The sequence below is a fragment of the Sus scrofa genome, chromosome 4, assembly GCF_054392235.1.
Source record: "Sus scrofa isolate SSC_HxYL_T2T_F1_AM1 chromosome 4, Sscrofa_HxYL_maternal_Yorkshire_Landrace_v2.0, whole genome shotgun sequence".
NCBI classification, from domain to species: Eukaryota; Metazoa; Chordata; class Mammalia; order Artiodactyla; family Suidae; genus Sus; species Sus scrofa.
Window position 1 is genome coordinate 120,478,165 of NC_139386.1, and position 8,783 is coordinate 120,486,947.

Here is an 8,783-nt window from a genome sequence, read left to right on the forward strand (position 1 = left end):
TTTTGTGTTGCTGCGTGGGGCTTGTCCCATGGATAACTTAGTCTTTTCTGTTATTCACCTGCTATTCAGTTTTCCTCAGTCTTTCCTGATTATTTACTGATTATTCTTATTTCCCATTCTTATCTTCCTGTGGTGATTTGTGATTTAACAAAGTTACAACAGTAATATAGTAAGAATTTCATCCTGAAGGATTTTCCCCTATTTTAATCCAACTTAGTTAAAACATAGTGTTTATCTATTAACTAGTTATGTAGTAAACTTTAGAGTCAGGATTTTATGAGACCCATAGAAGTTAGCCATATATTATCCAAAAAACCTAGCTGTGAGTTTTGTCTTTGATTTTAAAAGCTTTTAAGTGATAGCTAGTTTAGTTAAGTTGGCTTATATTTACTTACACTGTCTCCCTGCCATAACGCTTTGAATAAGCACCAGTCTACAAACAAGGTTTGTGAATGCCAAATTCTTGTGTCTGTGAACTCTTCAGATTGTAAAGACTGGCTGGTCATGGGATGATTTGTACTGTCTCCTCCTTTCCACACGATGTATTGTACCTAATTGCCCCTAAATTGTACTCACTAAGTTTAGTTAAGACAGAGATCTTAAAACATGATGTATTGTACCTAACTGCCCCTAAATTGTACCCACTAAGTTTAGTTAAAACAAAGATCTTAAAACACGATGCATAGCTGCTATACCATGTAATAGTTAACCAATGTACTTTTAACACTGTGATGTAATCTGCAGCAAAAAACTGTCTATATAATCAACCACTGTTGCCAATAAAATTTTGAGCAGTCCAGCGCCCTGAAAGAAGGGACAAAGAGGCTGTCTCCGTAATTGTACAATTGTACATTCGCCGACACCTTGTCCCTCTCCAATCGGGATGTATACTCCCTGGCCGCCAGAGCTGGCCTCTGGCAACATCCCAGCCTCAACTAGTCTTTTTCCCCTGAACCATCAATATCAATCTATAAGAAAAAAGCTCTTTGCTAAAATAACCTTAAAGACACAGAATATGATGATGTCAAATTAAATAAGTATGACTGGAGTGGAAACAGTCTCTAAGCCAAAAATTTAATTTTAAATCCAAGTTTTGCCGTCTACTATGTGAACCTCAGAGAAAACATGAAGTCTAGAGATTGCATTTAGGTCCTCATTTAGAAAATGGTAAGAGCAATAGTGCTGATGAATATGATAAAAATACAAAAATAATTAACAGTAATTAACTCTATGCATTGGGTGTTACTATATGCCATTTCCACGTAGTATCACTTTGATTCCTCACACATATATAAATGCAGAACGGAATGATGATTATACTCAGTCTTCAGATAAGGAAACTCTTCATGCCCATCAACATATTTTAGTAAATGTTGGGGCTGAAATTCAAAACGAAGCAATCTAATTCTAGAGTGAGCTCATAGCTACTATTCTGTCTTTTTTATCTCCCTCACTGGGTTGTTATAAAAAAATAAAATAAAACATTGTATGTGAGGATACTTTGGAATCAGAAAATGCCTCTGTAGCTAATATTAGTATGTGCAGAAGACTGAAGAAATTGTAAGGGTTGTTCTCAAATTTCCTGTTTTTCTAATTTGCACTCTAAATGAAATTCGTTTTGTTGTTAGTTTTTACTCCTCATCTCATACGCACCCACAGAATATATTATTGTTTATAAAGATTTGGTTCTTCTCCCTGCAGGTGAAATATACGCCTCTGTCTTTTTGAATTCAGGAGTGCCCATGTGATTTGCTTTGGCAAGGAAATGCAAGCAGAAGTAATGTTTTACTTGGGGCTTCTCTGATTGTAAAACATGTATCAATATGATGTTTATGGGACAGATTGTAAAATGACTAATGAAAAGTATGCTTTTTGGTCAGAGAGGAACATGAGAAGTAAACTTGGCTACTGTAAGGCAATGAAACTTTTTAGCTCTTTTTCACTGCAGCATAACCTATTCTATCTCCACTGATACAACCAATAAGTTTCCTTACGCGCTCTGATTCACAAAGCAGTCTTTTATGACACTGTCTTTGTCTTACGATATAGGAGGTCAAGGGAACAATAAACCAGAAGATCAGAGGGCTAAGACGGAGAGATCCGATTGGAATAAACTAGTCCAATGGTTTCCAGACTTGAAGTAGAAAATAAAATTTCCAAAAAAGTGTAAAAACATTTTAATATAAAGTTATGGAATTTAGATTTATAAAAAAAAATCTATCACTAATACATTGTCAGTGTCCCTTGTAATGATCACTTGAAACCACTTACCTAAAAATCTCATCTTAGGTTACTGATACAGAAAACAAGGCCTAAGAACAAGATAAGCCAGCATTTCCATCAGACCAGTCTAAAATGCAACCAAACTGCCATGACATCAGCAACAGGGTGGTATGAATTGTTCTTTTCTTCCTCCCCCTTTGACTTACAACTAAATAGACATCTATAACCAAACAAAAGTCCTCTTCATTTTATACCAGATCCTCTAGGAGATTGCTACCCACTTGTGCATTCAAAACAGGTGGACAGGACCCCAGCAGGGGTTGCAGAACAACGGGAGTGGATGAGTCTGCCCTCTCCCACTTGCTCCAAATGGGAGAAGGGGAACCAGCAGAGCACACAACTGAGTGGACACACATACGCGATAAGGAAATTTGTGGAGGTGCAGGCAGCCTTGTGGGAGAAGCCAGCATGTCACTGGAGCAGGACACAGAGAAGTCTGGGGGCAGAGGAGGGAGGGAGGAATTTGCTAAGGCAACCTCCTTCCCCACCGTGGCAGCAGAGGTAGCTGCCTGTCTGTAACAAGAGGAGAGAACAAAAGTGGTGAGGGAAAGACTGCCCAGGTACACATGAGCTATATCTAGAAGGTCTCATTTCTCTCCAGCAGTATCTGGAGTTCTGAGGAGGGACCTCCTTGACTGGGGGGATGAGAAGGAAAAGAAAGTGGGCAGACAAGAGTATCAAAGGGCACTGAAGGAACATGTTCCCTGCTCTCTGCTTCAGGGCTCTGGGGTTCCCGACTCTAGGATCTCCCTACCAGGCTATGGTACCCCCCAAAAGTCTCCCTTGCTAAGCCCACTCCCTCCCTGGACTCTGAAGCAAGCTTTTTTTCACACGTGCCCAAGAACAACCCCAAGAACCAGTTTCTACAGACTCTCAAAAATCGAGATATAGCGCCACCTTTGGGAAAACAAAAGAATATTTTCTAATTGTCAGGCTTGAGCTGCACCAGCAAAAATAAACAAATACTTATTGAAGAAAAGCATGTGCTATTTCAAATGCAAAAGCAGAGGCACATATTCCCAAACACAAGAAAAACCAAAGAAATAGGGTATCAAAAAAGAAAATAATCCTCTAGCAACTGAATTCAAAGGTACAGAATATTGAGATCTGACAAAGAATTCAAAGTAGCTATTATTAGAAATGCAGGAAGTGACAAGAAAACTCAGAAAGGCTGGCCAATGAACTCAGGAATAAAATTAATGGCCATAAGAGATTCTCTACCAAAGAAAATGATTTTTTTTTTGTAGAAACCAAACAGAAATTCTGGAACTGAGGAAAACAGGGAATGAAATGAAGAACTCATTGGATATGAGGCTATGAGGTAGAAGAAAGACTAAGTGATTGCGGGGATAGGAATTCAGAAAGGATTCAGTTAGAAAAGGGTAGAAAACAAATATATTTTCTTAAATGAAAAAACCCTATGAACCTTAAGAATGTGAACAGAAAAGCAAATATAAGAGTAAATGTTATATTAGCTGGAGATGAGGAGGAAAAGGGGGCAAGGAATTTATTTAAAAAATAATAGCTGAGGGAACTTTAAACCTGGGGAACAAATTGGACATACAAGTCCACCAAGCTTATAGAATTTCCTACTATCACAATGCAAAAAATAAGATCATTTCCAAGACACATTGTAATGAAACCGTCACAAATTTAATGGTAAAGAAAGAAAACTAAAATTGTCCAAGGAAAAAAAGAAAGTTATCTACAAAGAAACTCTACTAGGTTATCAGTAGATTTCTCATCAAAAGCTTTACAGAACAGGAGAGCATGAAATGACATATTCAAAGTGATAAAAGCTTAAAAATTGCCAGCTGAGAATGCTTTATCCAGCTAAGTTATCCTTCATATATATGGGAGAAATAAAGGCTTTCCCATACAAACAAAACCTGAAGCAGTTCACCACCGTTAGACATGACTTGCAAGGGTGCCAAAAAAGTTCCTCTAGTAGAAAAGCAAAGAAGCTAATTAACAACATAAAAACATGGGAAAGGACACAATACCCTGGTAAAGGTTAAAAATAGACAATCGCAAATAGAAAATTGTTACTCTATATTAGAGTGGTGTGTTAACCACTTAATGCTAGTATAAAGTTAAAGGAGGAACACATTAAACAAAATTTCAGCTATTACAATTTGGTGATGAATTCACAGCATAGCAATAGGAAAATTGTAACATCAAAAATATAAAAGGAATAAAAGAGTAAAACCATTATAGTTGCAAAAGAAAAGTCGTTATCATGAAAAAAAAGGACTATTTTATTCCTATGAGATGCTTTGTGTAGGCCTCATGGTAACCACAAGGCAAATATCTAGAACAGGATCAAAAACCATAAAAATGGGGTACTGAGACAATCCTAGGGAAAAACCACTCATTTACAAAAATAGACAGAAAGAAACGGGGAAAAAATAAGATAAAAAATAAGAGGAAAGTAAATAATGAGAGTGATAAGTCCTTATACAGCAACAATCACTCTAAATGGAAAGAGATTGGATTCACCAATCAAGTGGCACAGAGTGAGTTTGGGGAAGGAAAAGAAAAAAAAAAAAAAAAAAACCCAAATATATGCTGCTGAGCAGAGACTTAGTTCAGGTCAAGAGGCATACGTATGCTCAAAGTGAAGGGACAGGAGATAGTCCAAGTGAGTGAAAACCAAAAAGAGCTGGGTTAGTCATACTTAGACAAAACAGACTTCGAGCCAAAAATGGCAGTAAGAGCCAAAGACGGTTAGTATATAATGGCCAAGGGGTTAATAGATCAAGAAGATATAAGCAATGGTAAATAGACAAACGCCCAAAAGCAGAGCTCTGAAATATAGTAAGCAAATACTAAAAGACCTGAAGCAAGAAATAGACCACAATACAATAGTACAGGATGTCAGTACACGACTGTCACCAATGGACAGTTCACACAGAAAACGCAACCAGAAAACACTGGATTGAACCACACTTTAGAACAAATGGATCTAAACAATAAAACAGTCCCCATCCAAGGAGCAGATTGTACATTCTTCCCAAGTAAGTGTACATGGAACAGTTTCCAGCATATATGATGTGACAGGAAATTGTAGCAAATTTAAGAAGATTAACATCATACAACTATCGTTTTTGACCACAATGGTAAGGAACTAGAAATCTACAAGAGGAAAGCTGTAAACTCTATGACTACATGGAAACTAACTAATACAGTTCTGAACAACCAATGGGCTGAAGAAGAAATCAAAATGGAAATAAAAAATTAAATCAAAACAAATGAAAATGTATCCAAACTTATGCTATATGTCAAAAGTAGTTCTGGGAGGAAAGTCTTCAGTGATAAATACAGGAAGTAAGAAGCACAAAAAATTAAAACTAAAAAAATCAAAATTTACCTCTCAAGTAACTAGAAAAAAAGAACAAATTAAACCCAAAGTTAGCAGAAGAAAGGAAATACTAAATATCAGAGAGAAAATGAATGAAATAGAGACAAGAAAACTAAGAGCTGGTTCTTCCAAAAGATGCCTTCTTTCCTTCCTTCTTTCTTTTCTTTTTGTTCCCTTCCTTCCTTCCTTCCTTCCTTCCTTCTTTCTTTCTTTCTAAGGCTGCGTATGGGGCATATGGAAATTTCTGTGGCTGGAGGTCACATAGGAGCTGCAGCTGCTGGCCTACACCACAGCTTCACTGGATCTGACAGCAACACTGGATCTGAGCCGCATCTGAGACCTATACTGCAGCTTATGGCAATGCCACATCCTTGAGCCACTGAGGGAGGCCAGGTATCAAATCCGCATCCTCATGGACACGTATGTTGGGTTTTTAACCGGCTGAGCCACAACAAGAACTCCAAACCAATTTTTGAAGTGACACACCTTTAGTTAGACTAATAAGAAGGCTCAAATAAATAAACTTAGAACATAAAAGACATTAAAATTGCCACTGTAGAAACATATAAACTCATTAACAACGAATTGTGAACAATTACATGACAACAAATTAGACAGAAATACAAACATCTCTAGAAACACACAACCTATCAAGACCGAATCAGGAAGAAATAGAAAATCAGAAAAGACCAATAACAATGTAAGAGATTGAATCAGAAATCAAAATCTCCCAACACAGAAAACCCCCGAACCAGACAGTGTCAGAGGTAAATTCAACCAAACATTTTCAGGAAAAATAATACCAATCCCTTCTTAAGCGCCTCCAGAAAACTGGAGAAGGGACTACTTCCAGACTCATTCCATGAGGCCTGCTTTACTCTGGTAACAAATCCAGATAAGGGCACCCGAAGAGAAGAAAACGACAGACCAATATCCCTGGTGAATGCAGATATAAAAATTCCCCAAACAATATTAGCCAACTGAATTCAAGAGCACATTAAAATATTTATACATCATGATCAGATGGGATTTATCCCTGGTATGCAAGAATGGTTCAACACACAAATCAATAAATACAATACAGCCCATTAGTAAAACGAAAGATAAATATCATAGAAACAGAAAACGCATTTGGCAAAAGACATCTTTTAGTAATAATAACAATAACAATAATAACAATAATAACAATAAAACCCTTCACAGACTGGGCATAAGGAACACACCTCAACATGATAAAGGCCGTATTCGACAAACACAAAGCTAACATTATACTCAATGGAGAAAAATTGAAAGCTTTTCCTCTGAGATCAGAAACAAGACAAAAATGTCCACTCTTATGCTCTTATTCGATACAGTTCTAGAAGTACTAGATAAGGCAATTAGGTAAGACAAAGAAATAAAAGGCATTCAACTCCAAGAAGCAAAATTGTAACTATCTGCACATGATGTGAGTGTGTATGATGAAAATCCCCACGACTCAACCAAACGTCCTGTGGGTACCAGCCAACAGTTTCACAGAAGTTGCAAAATACAAAATAAACATACAGAAATCAGTTGTATTTCTATACACCAATGGTGGACCATCTAAAAAAGAAAGAAAATGACCCTGCTAAAAATAACACTAAAAACAAAATATTTAGGGATAAATTTTAACCAAGAAAAGTACAGCTCTGTGCAAGAAAAACTATAAGACTGCAGAAAGAAATTGAAGACGACACAAACAAATGGAAAGACATTCTTCTAGGAGTTTTATGGTGATACCTGAGAGGTTCTACCTTTCAGTTATTAAATCCATCAAATAAATTGTTTGAGTGCTGTAAAACAGGGGTCCAATTGCATTCTTTTTCACGTGGGTATCCAGATTTCTCAGCACAATTTGTTGAAGAGACTACCCTTTCCCCATTGACTAGTATTGAACTCCTTATCAAAGATAACCATAAATATAAGGGTTTATTTCTAGGCTCTTTCTTCTGTTCCATTGGTCTATGCATATATTTTTATGCCAATACCATACTATTTTGATTACTGTAGTTTTAAGATTTAGTTTGAAATAAGGAATTCTGATGAAACCAACTTTGGCTTTCTCAAGATTGATTTTCATATTCAAGGTGTGTGTGTGAGTGTGATTCTACATGAATTTTAAGAATATTTTTTTACCTCTGTGAAAAATGTCACAAAATGGGAATTTGACAAGGATTGCATTAAATGTGTAGATGACTTTGGGTGGCATGGACATTTTACACTATTGACTCTTCTACTTCAAGAATATAGGATATTATACTGCTTCTTTGTGTCTTCTTCAACTTCTCCCATCAATGTCCTCAGCTCCTTGGTTAAATTTATTCCGAAATACTGTTTTATTTTGATGCTGTGCAAATGGAATTTCTTTCTTAGTGTCTCTGATAGTTTGTTGTTAGTGTATGGAAACAAATTTATTTTTTCAGGTTCGTCTTTTATCCTGTAACTTTACTGATTTTTATGCCTCCTCACCGATTTTTGGTGGCATCCTTAAGATCTTCCATATATAAGAGCATGTCATTTGCAAGCAGGGAAAAAAAATCCTTCATCTCTGACCTTGATTCCTTTTTATGTCTTTGTCTTGCTTAACTGTTATGGCTAGAGCCTCCGATATTATGCTGAATAGAAATGAGGAAAATGGACATTCCTGTGTTTTCCTGAGTTTAGAGGAAAAACTTCCAGCTTTTCATCTTTGAGTAGGATGTTATCTGTGGGCTTGACATACATGACTTCTATAATGTTGAGGTATATTCCTTCTACACTTCATTTCCTGAGAGTTTCTCCCAAGAAGAGATGTGGAACGTTGTCAAATATAGGCATACCTCACTCCTTGTTTTGTTGTGCTCTTTATAACCTGAAGGTCTGGGCAACTTTGAATTGAGCAAGTCTATAGGGCATCACCGTTCCAATGGTATGTGCTCACTTGGTCTCTCTGCTACATTTAGGCAATTCTTGCAATACTTCAAAAATTTCCCAAACTTTAGGGCAGTCTGTGATCACTGATCTTTGACGCCACTACTGGAAAAAGATTATGACTCACTGAGAGCTTCTTTTCCCAATAAGGTCTTTTTAGTAACATATGCACATTTGAAAGCTATAATGCCATTGCATGCTTAACAGA